Consider the following 14,598-nt stretch of genomic DNA (forward strand, 5'->3'; position numbering starts at 1 on the left):
TGTTCTGTATTATGTCATGTTTCATGTTTTGTGTGGACTTCTGCTCCTTTCGCAACAGCTAATGTGGATCATAATAAAATACCAAAAATATCCAGCAACTTCGCACAGCCATTGAAGAGGAGTGGGACTACATTCTACAGGCCACGATCAACAGCCGGATCAACTATATGCGAAGGAGATGTGTCGAACTGCATGAGGCAAATGGTGGTCACACCAGTTACTGACTGGTTTTCTGATCCACACCCCTACTTTTTTTAAGGTATCTGTGACCCACAGATGCATATCTGTATTCCCAGTCATATGAAATCCATAGATTAGGGCCAAATGAATTTATTTCAATTATCTAGCTAGCTTCTTAGTTTGGATTCTGCGACGCAGTTGGCATCAGTTGTTGGGACTGCTTGTCTCTTTCCAGTGATCCTGCCGACCAAGGACGGGTTTGAGGAGCTATTTTGTGTCGCAGCTAGCCTAGCTGCTAGCTAGCTGCATATCAAGGTAGCAGGGTGTTCTTGAACGCAGCCTGCGACACGGTTAGCCATTGTGGCTGGGACCACGGATTGTCCCGGGTTTGTGGCTGTCTAGATCTCGGCTGTTTGTTGTTTTCAATCTTCCCTGTGACCTTTCCTGTCTGGAACTGTGAGGAGTAACAGCGTAACCTATGTTGCTAGCTACCATGACAAAGACCAATGCCGGCAGGATTACCATTGAGGACAGTGGTGTCTCTCTATCACACGTGAAGGATATTTTAATCGAACAAAAAGAGACTTACAAGCAGTTGTTACAACAACAATAAAATAGCTTCAAGTGTTTTGTCCAAATACTCATGGATTCTACTAATAAAAGAATGGACGACCTGACCAGAGAGTTCCAGGACCTGAAGAACAGTTTGCAGTTCTCCCAGGGTCAACTCGATGAGTTGAAACGGGAGAACGGCAAGATGACAGCAATCTGTAAGTTATTGAGAGAGGACATCAGTTCTATGTGTGAATCCATGAGGGACAATCAAGGCGGAACAACATGGTTGTGGACGGAATTGCAGAATCTCCACATGAGACCTGGACGGAGTCTGAGGACAAAGTGAAGGAAATGATCTCTGAGAAATTGAAGATGGACCACAGGAAGATTGACGTGGGGCGCTGCCTACAGGACTTGAAAACCCACCACCAGCCCAGATGATAGGCCCAGGACAATAATGGTCAAGTTCCTGAGGTTCAAGGACAAGGTAGCTGTTTCGGAAAGAGCCAATAACTTGAGAGGAACGTATATCTTCCTCAACGAGGACTATCCTGAAGCTGTGCGCCAGAAGAGGAAAGAACTGAACCCAGCCATGAAAGCTGCAAAAGCTTGTGGGGACATTGCTTACATCCGCTATGACAGGCTCATTGTCCACCCTCCCTCCCAGAAGCCTGGAAGGGATGAGATAGCCAAGCCTATGGGTCCGTAGCTTCAACCAAGCAGCAGATACACACACACCAATTAATTAATGGACTACTGAAAGTATATATTTTTTTCTCTTGCTTTGTTTGCTCTTTTCAGCATGATGTCTATCTCTGATAAGCTACCCAGAAAAGGGGTGAAAATAGCCCATATTAATGTGCAGCCTTAGAAATAAGGTTCATGAAATCAATAACTTGCTATCATCAGATAACATTCATATATTAGCCATTTCTGAGACTCACTTAGATAATTAATTTGATGATACATCAGTAGCAAAACAAGGATATAATATCTATAGAAGAGACAGAAATGCATATGGGGAAGGTGTTGCCATATCCCTGTAATATTTAGAGAAGATCTTATGTCAAGTTTTATTGGTGTTGTGGTTGCAGGTTCATACGGCACATCTAAAGCCTTTTCTATTGGAGTGTTGCTATAGGCCACCAAGTGCTAACAGTCAGTATTTAAATAATATGTTTGATATGCTTGATAGTGTATGTGATGCAAACAGAGAGGTCTACTTTCTTGGGGACCTGAATATTGACTGGTTCTCATCAAGCTGTCCGCTCAAGGGGAAGCTTCTTACTGTAACCAGTTCCTGTAATCTGGTTCAGGCTATTAATCAACCTACCAGGGTGTTTACGAACACCAAAGGAACAAGATCATCCACATGTATCAATCACATTTTTACTAATACTGTAGAACTTTGTTCTAAAGCTATATCCTTTCCCATTGGATGCAGTGATCACAATACAGTGGCTACATCCAGGAAAGCCAAAGTTCCAACAGTTGGGCATAAAATAGTATATAACAGATCAAACAAAAGATTTTGCTGTGACTCTTATGTGGATGATGTTAAAAATATTTGTTGGTCTGATGTGATTAATGAGGAGCATCCAGACGCTGCACTTGATGAATTTATGAAATTGCTTCTTCCAATTATTGATAGACATGCACCTGTTAAGAAACTGACTGTTAGAACTGTTAAGGCTCCATGGATTGATGAGGAATTGAAAAACTGTACAGTTGAAAGAGATGGGACAAAAGGAGTGACTAATAAGTCTGGCTGCACATCTAACTGGCTTACTTACTGCAAATTGAGAAATTATGTGACTAAACTCAACAAAATGAAGAAGAAACTGTATTATGAAGCCAAGATCAATGATATAAAGAATGATGGAAAAAAACTTTAACTGAAATGATGGGCAGAAAGACAAATTCAACTTCATCTTTCATTGAATCAGATAGCTTATTCATCACAAAACCATTTGATGTGGCCAATTATTTGTATTCGTCTATTGATGTTCTGTATTATGTCATTCTGTATTATGTTTCGTTTTGTGTGGACCCAAGGAAGAGTAGCTGCTGCTTTTGCAACAGCTAATGGGGATCCTTATAAAATCCCAAATCCCAAATTGACTGATTTCTTTATATGAACTGTAACGCAGTAAAATCTATGAAATTGTTTCATATTGTGTTTATATTTTTGTTCAGTGTATAGAGTGCATTTGGAAAGTATTCAGACCCCTTGACTTTTTACACATTTTATTACGTTACAGCCTTAATTAAATTCTAAAAGGCATTAAATAGTTTTTTCCCCTCATCACATCTACACACAATATTCCATAATGACAGAGCAAAAACAGGTTTTTAGACATTTTAGCAAATGTATAAAAAAATAGTAAATATGACATTTACATAAGTATTCAGACACTTGATTCAGTACTTTGTTGAAGTACCTTTGGTAGCAATTACAGCCTTGAGTATTCTTGGGTATAATGCTACAAGCTTGGCACATCTGTATTTGGGGAGTTTCTCCCATTCTTCTCTGCAGATCTTCTCATGCTCTGTCAGGTTGGATTGGGAGTGTCGCTGCACCGTTATTTTCAGGTCTCTCCAGAGATGTTCGATTGGGTTCAAGTCCTGGCTCTGACTGGGCCACTGAAGGGCATTCAGAGACTTATCCCAATTCACTCAACCCACATACAGCAAATGTAACCCAACGCGGTTCTGCTTTGACTGCTATACAAACTCTGTGTATTGCTGTACAATGTGGGCGATGCCGAAATATTTGCAAGGCAACTGTGCGTAGAGCCCTAAGAAGTGTCTGCCTCGCATTGAAGAGATGTATCTATGTCTTTGTTGCAATCCCTGGCCATCAAGCCGTACATTTGATCAAGGAGGACTTTTACAGAATTTCAGGTACAGTGAGTTGCGGTCAGTTGACTGCCAGCGATGCTTTGCAAATCTCAAATTAATAAATCTTACCCACATGATACAAATTATAAATAGCATAATTCATGTCGCAGATTTTCCAAACGTCATTGGTGCTATTGATGGGACACATATCCTCCATTCAAAAACCCTCTTTACCAAATGAAGGAGTCTATGTGAATATAAACTATTTTAACAGCATACACAAACAAGTAGCTATTGAATACTGTAGCCTACACTTTCACCAAAACTAATAGTTTTCAGAAACAGTCATTCAATTCAATGATTTTCCTTACTTATTTTGTCATATGATCTGTGACTCCCATGGGGTTACAACTAAACATAGAACACATTGTTGCCCATGTTGTCATGAAAAGCACTCTATGAATTCAATAAATTATTATTCATCCTACATAGGCAATGGAATGGTCCTACTATTGCAGTGGTTCCAAAACGTTTTATAGTCTCGTACCCCTTAAAACATTCAACCTCCAGCTGCGTACCCCCTCTAGGACCAGGGTCAGCGTACTCTCAAATGTTGTTTCTTGCCATCATTGTAAGCATGCCACACACACACTATATGATACATTTATTAATAAATCTTCTTAGGGCTAGGCCCCTTTTTTCTAAATTTCCACCTGAATGACGTGCTCAAAGTAAACTGCCTGTTGCTCAGGCCCTGAAGCCAGGATGTGCATATAATTGGTACCATTGGAATTAAAACACATTGATGTTTGTTGAAATGTTAAAATAATGTAGGAGAATATAACACACTAGATATGGTAGGAGAAAATCGAAAGAAAAAACAACCAGAATGTTTTTTGTTGAGCGAGACCATCCTCTTAGAATGGCAAGTATAAGGTCATTCTGAAAAGTAGCTCCCTGGATGCAACTCCTATGGCTTCCACAGGGTGTCAGCAGTCTATGTTCAAGGTTTCAGGCTTGTAACTTCAAAAATGAATAAGAAATATCAGTTTTAGTACAGGGACACAGTCTTGGAAATTTGTTTTTGCGCACGCCATGAAGACAGGATGCACCTGCTAAAACTGGTTTCCTATTGAACGCACTTCTTTCCGTAAGAAATATTATAGTTTGATTACATTTTAGGGTATCTGAGGAGCAAATAGAAACATATTTTGACTTGTTGAAACAAGTTTAGGGGTAGGTTTTCGGATTCCTTTCTCTGCATGTTGAACGAGTGGATTACTCAAATCGATGGCGCCAACTAAACAGACTTTTTGGAATATAAAGAAGGATTTGATCTAACAAAACGATACTACATGCTATAGCTGGGGCACTTTGGATGACAAATCAGAGGAAGATTTTCAAAAAGTAAGTCAATATTTAATCGCTATTTGTGAATTTATGAAACCTGTGCCGGTGGGAAAATATTTTGATGTGGGGCGCCATCCTCAAACAATCGCATGGCATGTTTTCGCTGTAATAGATAGTGTAAATCGGACAGTGCAGTTAGATTAACAAGAATTTAAGCTTTCATGCTATATAAGACACTTATATGTACCTAAATATTTAATATCCATAATGTTTATGATTATTAATTTGAATTGCGCGCACTCCAGTTTCACCGGAAGTTGTCCTACTAGCGGGACGCCTAGCCTTAAAATTAAACATAAGAAAGAGTGTGAGTTTTTGTCACAACCCGGCTACTGGGAAGTGACAAAGAGCTCTAATAGGACTAGGGCACAAATAATAATATAAAAATAATCAATAATTTTGCTCTTCTTACATATAATACTGGAAAGATTAAACTTCCAACGGGACACTAAAAACTGTAACATCTTATGCTTCACGGAGTCGTGGCTGACCAACGACAATATCAACAGACAGCTGGCTGGTTATACAATGTACCGCCAGGATAGACCAGCGGCGTCTGGTAAGACAAGGGGCGGCAGTCTATGTATTTTTGTAAACAACAGCTGGTGCACGATATCTAAGGAAATCTCGAGCTATTGCTCGCCTGAGATAGTTTTTCATGATCATCTGCAGACCACACTACCTACCGAGAAAGTTTTCATCTATATTCTTTGAAGCTGTTTACATACCACCACAGTCAGAGGCTGGCACTGAGATAGCATTGAATGAGCTGTATTCCGACATAAGCAAACAAGAAAACGCTCACCCAGAGAAGGCGCTCCTAGTAGCCAGGGCCTTTAATGCAGGGAAACTTAAATTAGTTTTAACAAATTGAGGGAAAAGAACTCTGGACCACCTATACTCCACACACAGAGATGCATACAAAGCTCTTCCTCACCCTCCATTTGGCAAATCTGACCATAATTCCATCCTCCTGATTCCTGCTTACAAGCAAAAATTAAAGCAGGAAGCACCAGTGACTAGATCAATAAAAAAGTGGTCAGATGAAGCAGATGCTAAGCAACAGGACTGTTTTGCTAGCACAGACTGGAATATGTTCCGGGATTCCTCCAATGGCATTGAGGAGTACACCACATCTGTCATTGGCTTCATCAATAAGTGCATCGATGACATTGTCCCCACAGTGACCGTACGTACATACCCAACCAGAAGCCATGGATTACAGGCAGTATCCGTACTGAGCTAAAGGCTAGAACTGCCGCTTTCAAGGACCGGGAGTCTAACCCTGAAGCTTATAAGAAAAGCCCACTATTCCCGCCGACGAACCATCAAGCAGGCAAATACAGGACTAGGATTGAGTGGTACTACACCGGCTCTGACGCTCGTCGGATGTGGCAGGGCCTGCAAACCATTACAGACTACAAAGGGAAACACAGCAGAGCGCTGCCCAGTGACACAAGCCTACCGGATGAGCTAAACTACTTCTATGCTCGCTTCGAGGCAAAAAAACACTGAATCATGCATGAGAGAACCAGCTGAGTAAGACCTTTGGACAGGTCAACATTCACAAGGCCGCAGAGCCAGATGGATTACCAGGACAAGTACTGCGAGCATGCACTGACCAACTAGCCAGTGTCTTCACTGACATTTTCAACGTCTCCCTGTCTGAGTCTGTAATACCAACATGTTTTAAGCAGACCCCCATAGTGCCTGTGCCCAAGAACACTAAGGTAACCTGCCTAAATGACTACCGAAAAAAGCAAAAGAAAACTGCAAGACTGAATAGGAGAAAAAACAAGCAACAAACAAAGAAGATAGGCTTTTGAAAAATAACTATTTTTCATAAAATTGTAGTTATCTTAGCTAGCTGAATTGTTTACCAGTTGCTAAGCAGTTGCTAGGGACTCTTTTGGAAGAAGCTAGCTAGCTAACGAAGAACAACAAAGAATATCTAGTTAACAGAAGAAAAGAAAGAGAAAATCAGGACAGAAGAAAAAGGATATCAAAGTGAAACAGTTCTCTAAAGACACAAGAGACAATAATACAAGAAACAACACTTCTGTAGCTTGTCAACTATGTGTCTGTCTATCCCTGTTCTCTCCTCTCTGCACAGGCCATAGAAGCGCTTCACACCGCGTGGCCGCTGCCACTCTAACCTGGTGGTCCCAGCGCGCACCACCCACGTGGAGTTCCAGGTCTCTGGCAGCCTCTGGAACTGCCGGTCTGCAGCCAACAAGGCTGAGTTCATCTCAGCCTATGCTACCCTCCAGTCCCTAGACTTCCTGGCGCTGACGGAAACATGGATTACCAGAGATACCAGAGATAACACTGCTACACCTACTGCACTCTCTTCGTCTGCCCACGTGTTCTCGCATACCCCTAGAGCATCGAGCCAGCGGGGTGGTGGCACTGGAATCCTCATCTCTCCCAAGTGGACATTCTCTCTTTCTCCCCTGACCCATCTGTCTATCTCCTCATTTGAATTCCATGCTGTCACAGTTACCAGCCCTTTCAAGCTTAACATCCTTATCATTTATCGCCCTCCAGGTTCCCTTGGAGAGTTCATCAATGAGCTTGACGCCTTGATAAGTTCCTTTCCTGAGGATGGCTCACCGCTCACAGTTCTGGGTGACTTTAACCTGTTGGGTCTAGGGGGCAGCATTTGCACGTCTGGATAAAAAAAATGTACCCGATTTAATCTGGTTACTAATCCTACCCAGTAACTAGAATATGCATATACTTATTATATATGGATAGAAAACACTCTAAAGTTTCCAAAACTGTTTGAATGGTGTCTGTGAGTATAACAGAACTCATTTGGCAGGCAAAACCCTGAGACATTTTCTGACAGGAAGTGGATACCTGATGTGTTGTATTGACTTTAAACCTATCCCATTGAAAAACACAGGGGTTTAGGAATATTTTGGCACTTCCTATTGCTTCCACTAGATGTCACCAGCCTTTACAAAGTGTTTTGAGTCTTCTGGAGGGAGATCTGACCGAACAAGAGCCATGGAACGGTGATGTCCCATTAGACACCTGGCGCGCTACTTCATGTTGGGTACCCTCGTTCCAATACGTTATAAAAGACTATGCATTCGTCCACCTTGAATATTATTCATGTTCTGGTTAAAAAAGGCCCTAATGATTTATGCTATACAACGTTTGACATGTTTGAACGAACGGAAATATATTTTTTCCCCTCGTTCATGACGAGAAGTCCGGCTGGCTTACATCATGTGCTAACGAGACGGAGATTTTTGGACATAAATGATGAGCTTTTTTGAACAAAACTACATTCGTTATGGACCTGTGATACCTGGAAGTGACATCTGATGAAGAGAATCAAAGGTAATGGATTATTTACATAGTATTTTCGATTTTAGATCTCCCCAACATGACGTCTAGTCTGTATCGCAACGCGTATTTTTCTGGGCACAGTGCTCAGATTATTGCAAAGTGTGATTTCCCAGTAAGGTTATTTTTACATCTGGCAAGTTGATTGCGTTCAAAAGATGTAAATCTATAATTCTTTAAATGACAATATAATATTTTACCAATGTTTTCTAATTTTAATTATTTAATTTGTGACGCTGACTTGACTGCCGGTTATTGGAGGGAAACGATTTCCTCAACATCAATGCCATAGTAAAACGCTGTTTTTGGATATAAATATCAACTTGATAGAACTAAAAATGCATGCATTGTCTAACATAATGTCCTAGGAGTGTCATCTGATGGAGATTGTAAAAGGTTAGTGTATCATTTTAGCTGGTTTTATGGTTTTGGTGACCCTGTCTTTGACTTGACAAAACATTACACACAACTCTTGTAAATGTACTGTCCTAACATACTCTAAATTTATGCTTTCGCCGTAAAACCTTTTTGAAATCGTAAAACGTGGTTAGATTAAGGAGATGTTTATCTTTCAAATGGTGTAACATAGTTGTATTTTTGAAAAATTTGAATTTTGACATTTATTTGGATTCAAATTTGCCGCTCTTGAAATGCACCTGCTGTTGATGGAGTGCACCACGGGTGGCACGCTAGCGTCCCACCTAGCCCCAAGAGGTTAACCTCCCCACGTCTACCTTTGACTCATTCCTCTCTGCCTCCTTCTTTCCACTCCTCTCCTCTTTTGACCTCACCCTCTCACCTTCCCCCCCTACTCACAAGGCAGGCAATACGCTTGACCTCATCTTTACTAGATGCTGTTCTTCCACTAATCTCATTGCAACTCCCCTCCAAATCTCCGACCACTACCTTGTATCCTTTTCCCTCTTGCTCTCATCCAACACTTCTCACTCTGCCCCTACTCGGATGGTATTGCGCCGTCCCAACCTTCGCTCTCTCTCTCCTGCTACTCTCTCCTCTTCCATCCTATCATCTCTTCCCTCTGCTCAAACCTTCTCCAACCTATCTCCTGATTCTGCCTCCTCAACCCTCCTCTCCTCCCTTTCTGCATCCTTTGATTTTCTCTGTCCCCTATCCTCCAGGCTGGCTCGGTCCTCCCCTCCTGCTCCGTGGCTCGACGACTCACTACGAGCTCACAGAACAGGGCTCCGGGCAGCCGAGCGGAAATGGAGGAAAACTAGCCTCCCTGCGGACCTGGCATCCTTTCACTCCCTCCTCTCTACATTCTCCTCTTCTGTCTCTGCTGCTAAAGCCACTTTCTACCACTCTAAATTCCAAGCATCTGCCTCTAACCCTAGGAAGCTCTTTGCTACCTTCTCCTCCCTCCTGAATCCTCCTCCCCCTCCCCCCCCCTCCTCCCTCTCTGCGGATGACTTCGTCAACCATTTTGAAAAGAAGGTTGACGATATCCGATCCTCGTTTGCTAAGTCAAACGACACCGCTGGTCCTGCTCACACTGCCCTACCCTGTGCTTTGACCTCTTTCTCCCCTCTCTCTCCAGATGAAATCTCGCGTCTTGTGATGGCCGGCCGCCCAACAACCTGCCCACTTGACCCTATCCCCTCCTCTCTTCTCCAGACCATTTCCGGAGACCTTCTCCCCTTCCTCACCTCGCTCATCAACTCATCCTTGACCGCTGGCTACGTCCCTTCCGTCTTCAAGAGAGCGAGAGTTGCACCCCTTCTGAAAAAACCTACACTCGATCCCTCCGATGTCAACAACTACAGACCAGTATCCCTTCTTTCTTTTCTCTCCAAAACTATTGAACGTGCCGTCCTTGGCCAGCTCTCCTGCTATCTCTCTCAGAATGACCTTCTTGATCCTAATCAGTCAGGTTTCAAGACTGGGCATTCAACTGAGACTGCTCTTCTCTGTGTCACGGAGGCTCTCCGCACTGCTAAAGCTAACTCTCTCTCCTCTGCTCTCATCCTTCTAGACCTATCTGCTGCCTTTGATACTGTGAACCATCAGATCCTCCTCTCCACCCTCTCCAAGTTGGGCATCTCCGGCGCGGCCCACGCTTGGATTGCGTCCTACCTGACAGGTCGCTCCTACCAGATGGCGTGGCGAGAATCTGTCTCCGCACCATGCGCTCTCACCACTGGTGTCCCCCAGGGCTCTGTTCTAGGCCCTCTCCTATTCTCGCTATACACCAAGTCACTTGGCTCTGTCATATCCTCACATGGTCTCTCCTATCATTGCTATGCAGACGACACACAATGAATCTTCTCCTTTCCCCCTTCTGATAACCAGGCGGCGAATCGCATCTCTGCATGTCTGGCAGACATATCAGTGTGGATGACGGATCACCAGCTCAAGCTGAACCTCGGCAAGATGGAGCTGCTCTTCCTCCCGGGGAAGGACTGCCCGTTCCATGATCTCGCCATCACGGTTGACAACTCCCTTGTGTCCTCCTCCCAGAGTGCTAAGAACCTTGGCTTGATCCTGGACAACACCCTGTCGTTCGACACTAACATCAAGGCGGTGACCCGATCCTGTAGGTTCATGCTCTACAACATTCGCAGAGTACGACCCTGCCTCACACAGGAAGCGGCGCAGGTCCTAATCCAGGCACTTGTCATCTCCCGTCTGGATTACTGCAACTCGCTGTTGGCTGGGCTCCCTGCCTGTGCCATTAAACCCCTACAACTCATCCAGAACGCCGCAGCCCGTCTGGTGTTCAACCTTCCCAAGTTCTCTCACGTCACCCCGCTCCTCCGCTCTCTCCACTGGCTTCCAGTTGAAGCTCGCATCCGCTACAAGACCATGGTGAATGCCTACGGAGCTGTGAAGGGAACGGCACCTCCATACCTTCAGGCTCTGATCAGGCCCTACACCCAAACAAGGGCACTGCGTTCATCCACCTCTGGCCTGCTGGCCCCCCTACCTCTGAGGAAGCACAGTTCCTGCTCAGCCCAGTCAAAACTGTTCGCTGCTCTGGCACCCCAATGGTGGAACAAGCTCCCTCACGACGCCAGGACAGCGGAGTCAATCACCACCTTCCGGAGACACCTGAAACCCCACCTCTTTAAGGAATACCTAGGATAGGATCAAGTAATCCTTCTAACCCCCCCCCCCCCCCACCCCCCTTAAAAGATTTAGATGCACTATTGTAAAGTGGTTGTTCCACTGGATATCATAAGGTGAATGCACCAATTTGTAAGTCGCTCTGGATAAGAGCGTCTGCTAAATGACTTAAATGTAAATGTAAATGTAAATGTGATTTGATATGTAAACCTTATTTGTTCATCAAAAATTGTGAATAACTCACCACAGGTTAATGAGAAGGGTTTGCTTGAAAGGATGCAAATAACTCAACTCAAATATCTGCAATGTTGGGTTGTATTGGAGAGAGTCTCAGTCTTAAATCATTTTCCACACACAGTCTGTGCCTGTATTTAGTGCTACTGAGGGCAGAGAATCCACTCTCACATAGGTACTTGGTTGCAAAGGGCATCAGTGTCTTAAAAGCGCGATTTGCCAAGGCAAGAAACTGAGCGCAGCCCTATCCATAAATCTGGTAGTGGCTTCTGATTAAATTAAATGTGAGCAATTTCGCTGAGGCTTTCTTGTTCAGATATCGGTAAGTGGACTGGAGGCAGGGCATGACAGGGATAACGAATCCTGTTGTTTGTATCGTCTGTTTCGGGAATGTACCTGTGTAATTGTTCACCCAGCTCACTCAGGTGCTTTGCTATATCACATTTGACATTGTCCGTAAGCTTGAGTTCATTTGCACACAAAAAAACATACAATGATGGAAAGACCTGTGTGTTGTCCTTGTTAATGCAGAAAGAAAAGAGCTCCATCTTCTTAATCATAGCCTCAATTTTGTCTTGCACATTGAATATAGTTGCGGAGAGTCCCTGTAATCCTAAATTCAGATCATTCAGGCGAGAAAAAACATCACCCAAATAGGTCAGTCGTGTGAGAAACTCATCATGATGCAAGCGGTCAGACAAGTGAAAATGATGGTCAGTAAAGAAAACTTTAAGCTCGTCTCTCAATTTAAAAAAAACTTGTCAATACTTTGCCCCTTGATAAGTAGTTTACTTCTGTATGTTGTAAAAGTGTTACATGGTCGCTGCCCATATCATTGCATAATGAAGAAAATACACAAGAGTTCATTGGCCTTGCTTTAACAAAGTTAACAATTTTCACTGTAGTGTCCAAAACATCTTTCAAGCTGTCAGTCATTCCCTTGGTAGTAAGAGCCTCTTGGTGGATGCTGCAATGTACCCAAGTGGCGTTGGGAGCAACTGCTTGCACGCACGTTACCACTCCACTATGTCTCCCTGTCATGGGTTTTGCGCCATCAGTACAGATACCAACATATCTTGACCATCAAAGTCCATTTGATGCCACAAAGATGTCCAGTACCTTAAAAATATCCTCTCATGTTGTCCTGGTTTCCAGTGGTTTGCAGAAGAGGATGTCTTCCTTAAACGTAACAGATATACTGTATACCACGAGCTGTGCCAGTCCCGCCACGTCTGTTGACTCATCCAGCTGTAACGCATAGAATTCACTGGCTTGTATGCAAAGCAGTAATTGTTTCAAAACATCTCCTGCCATGTCACTGATGCGTTGTGAAACAGTGTTGTTTGATGAAGACATTTAATGTATAGTTTTTGGGCCTTTTACCCCAGCATTGTCCCCGCCATATCCACAGCAGCAGGAATAATTAAGTCCTCCATAATAGTATGGGGCTTGCCTGTCCTAGCCACTCGATAGCTCACCATATAAGACACTTCTAGCCCCTTCTTATTAATGGTATCTGTTGCTTTTATACATGTCTTTATTCTCTCCAAAAAAAACTCCTGTGGCTTATTTTTCAAATTGTCATGTTTCGTTTCTAAATGTCTGTGCAAGAGTGAAGGTTTCCCGCGAGAGAGTAACGGTTAATGTGATTGGATGTTAATTATTTGACTAGGCTACCTGTATTTGACAATGTGTTGTTATTTTGCTGAACACTAGATGGTTTAATTTTATTTCTGACAGTGAAACGAGGCTACTCAGGCGAGAGAAAAACCTCACCCAGATGTATAGCCCCGTTGGAAAATATAAATGTACTGTTTGAAATTTTGAAGATTATTTATTTTTTAAATAAAATTATTTAAAATTATTATAAAAAAAAAATGTGAATCACGTTTTTATTTGGCGTACCCCCGACGGCATTGCGTGTACCACTGGGGTTACGCATTCCCCAGTTTGGGACTACCTGTACTATTGCAATTGTTACATAGGCTACTACAACTTACATATTAGGCCATAGCCTTGACACTTAATATCACCAGCGTTGCAATTAAAGAGCTCTATAAGGGCTCCTGAGTGGCGCAGAGATCTAAGGCACTGCATCTCAGTTCTAGAACTGTCACTACAGACCCTGGTTTGATTCCAGGCTGTAGGTGACCAAGAACCCAATGGTCACTCTGACAGAGCTCCAGTTCCTCTGTGGAGATCGGAGTACATTTTACATTTTAGTCATTTAGCAGACGCTCTTATCCAGAGCGACTTACAGTAGTGAATGCATACATTTCATAATAAAAAAATAAAACAATCCGTAGTGGTCCCCCATGGGAAACGAACCCACAACCCTGGCGTTGCAAACACCATGCTCTACCAAATGAGCCACATGAGAACCTTCCAGAAGGACAACCATCTCTGTAGCACTCCACCAATCAGGCCTTTATGGTAGAATGGCCAGACAGAAGCCACTCCTCAGTTAAAGGCACATGACAGCCCGCTTGGAGTTTGCCAAAAGGCACCTAAAGGACTCTCAGACCATGAGAAACAAGATTTCCGGTCGGATGAAAGCAAGACTGAACTCTTTGGTCTGGTTGCCAAGCATCACGTGTGGAGGAAACCTGGCACCATCCCTACGGTGAGCATGGTGGTGGCAGCAATATGCTGTGGGGATGTTTTTCAGTGGCAAGGACTGGGAGACTAGTCAGGATCAAGGGAAAGATGAACAGAGCAAAGTACAGAGAGATCCTTGATGAAAACCTCAGACTTGGGCGAAGGTTCACCTTCCAACAGGACAAGATCCTAAGCACGCAGCCAAGACAATGCAGGAGTGGCTTCGGGACAAGTTTTTGAATTTCTCTTGAGTGGCCCAGCCAGAGCCTGGAGTTGAACCCAATCTTACATCTCTGGAGAGACCTGCAAATAGCTGTGCAGTGACACTCCCCATCCAAC

The sequence above is a fragment of the Salmo salar genome, chromosome 28 (genome assembly GCF_965601325.2).
Source record: "Salmo salar chromosome 28, fSalSal1, whole genome shotgun sequence".
Lineage (NCBI taxonomy): Eukaryota > Metazoa > Chordata > Actinopteri > Salmoniformes > Salmonidae > Salmo > Salmo salar.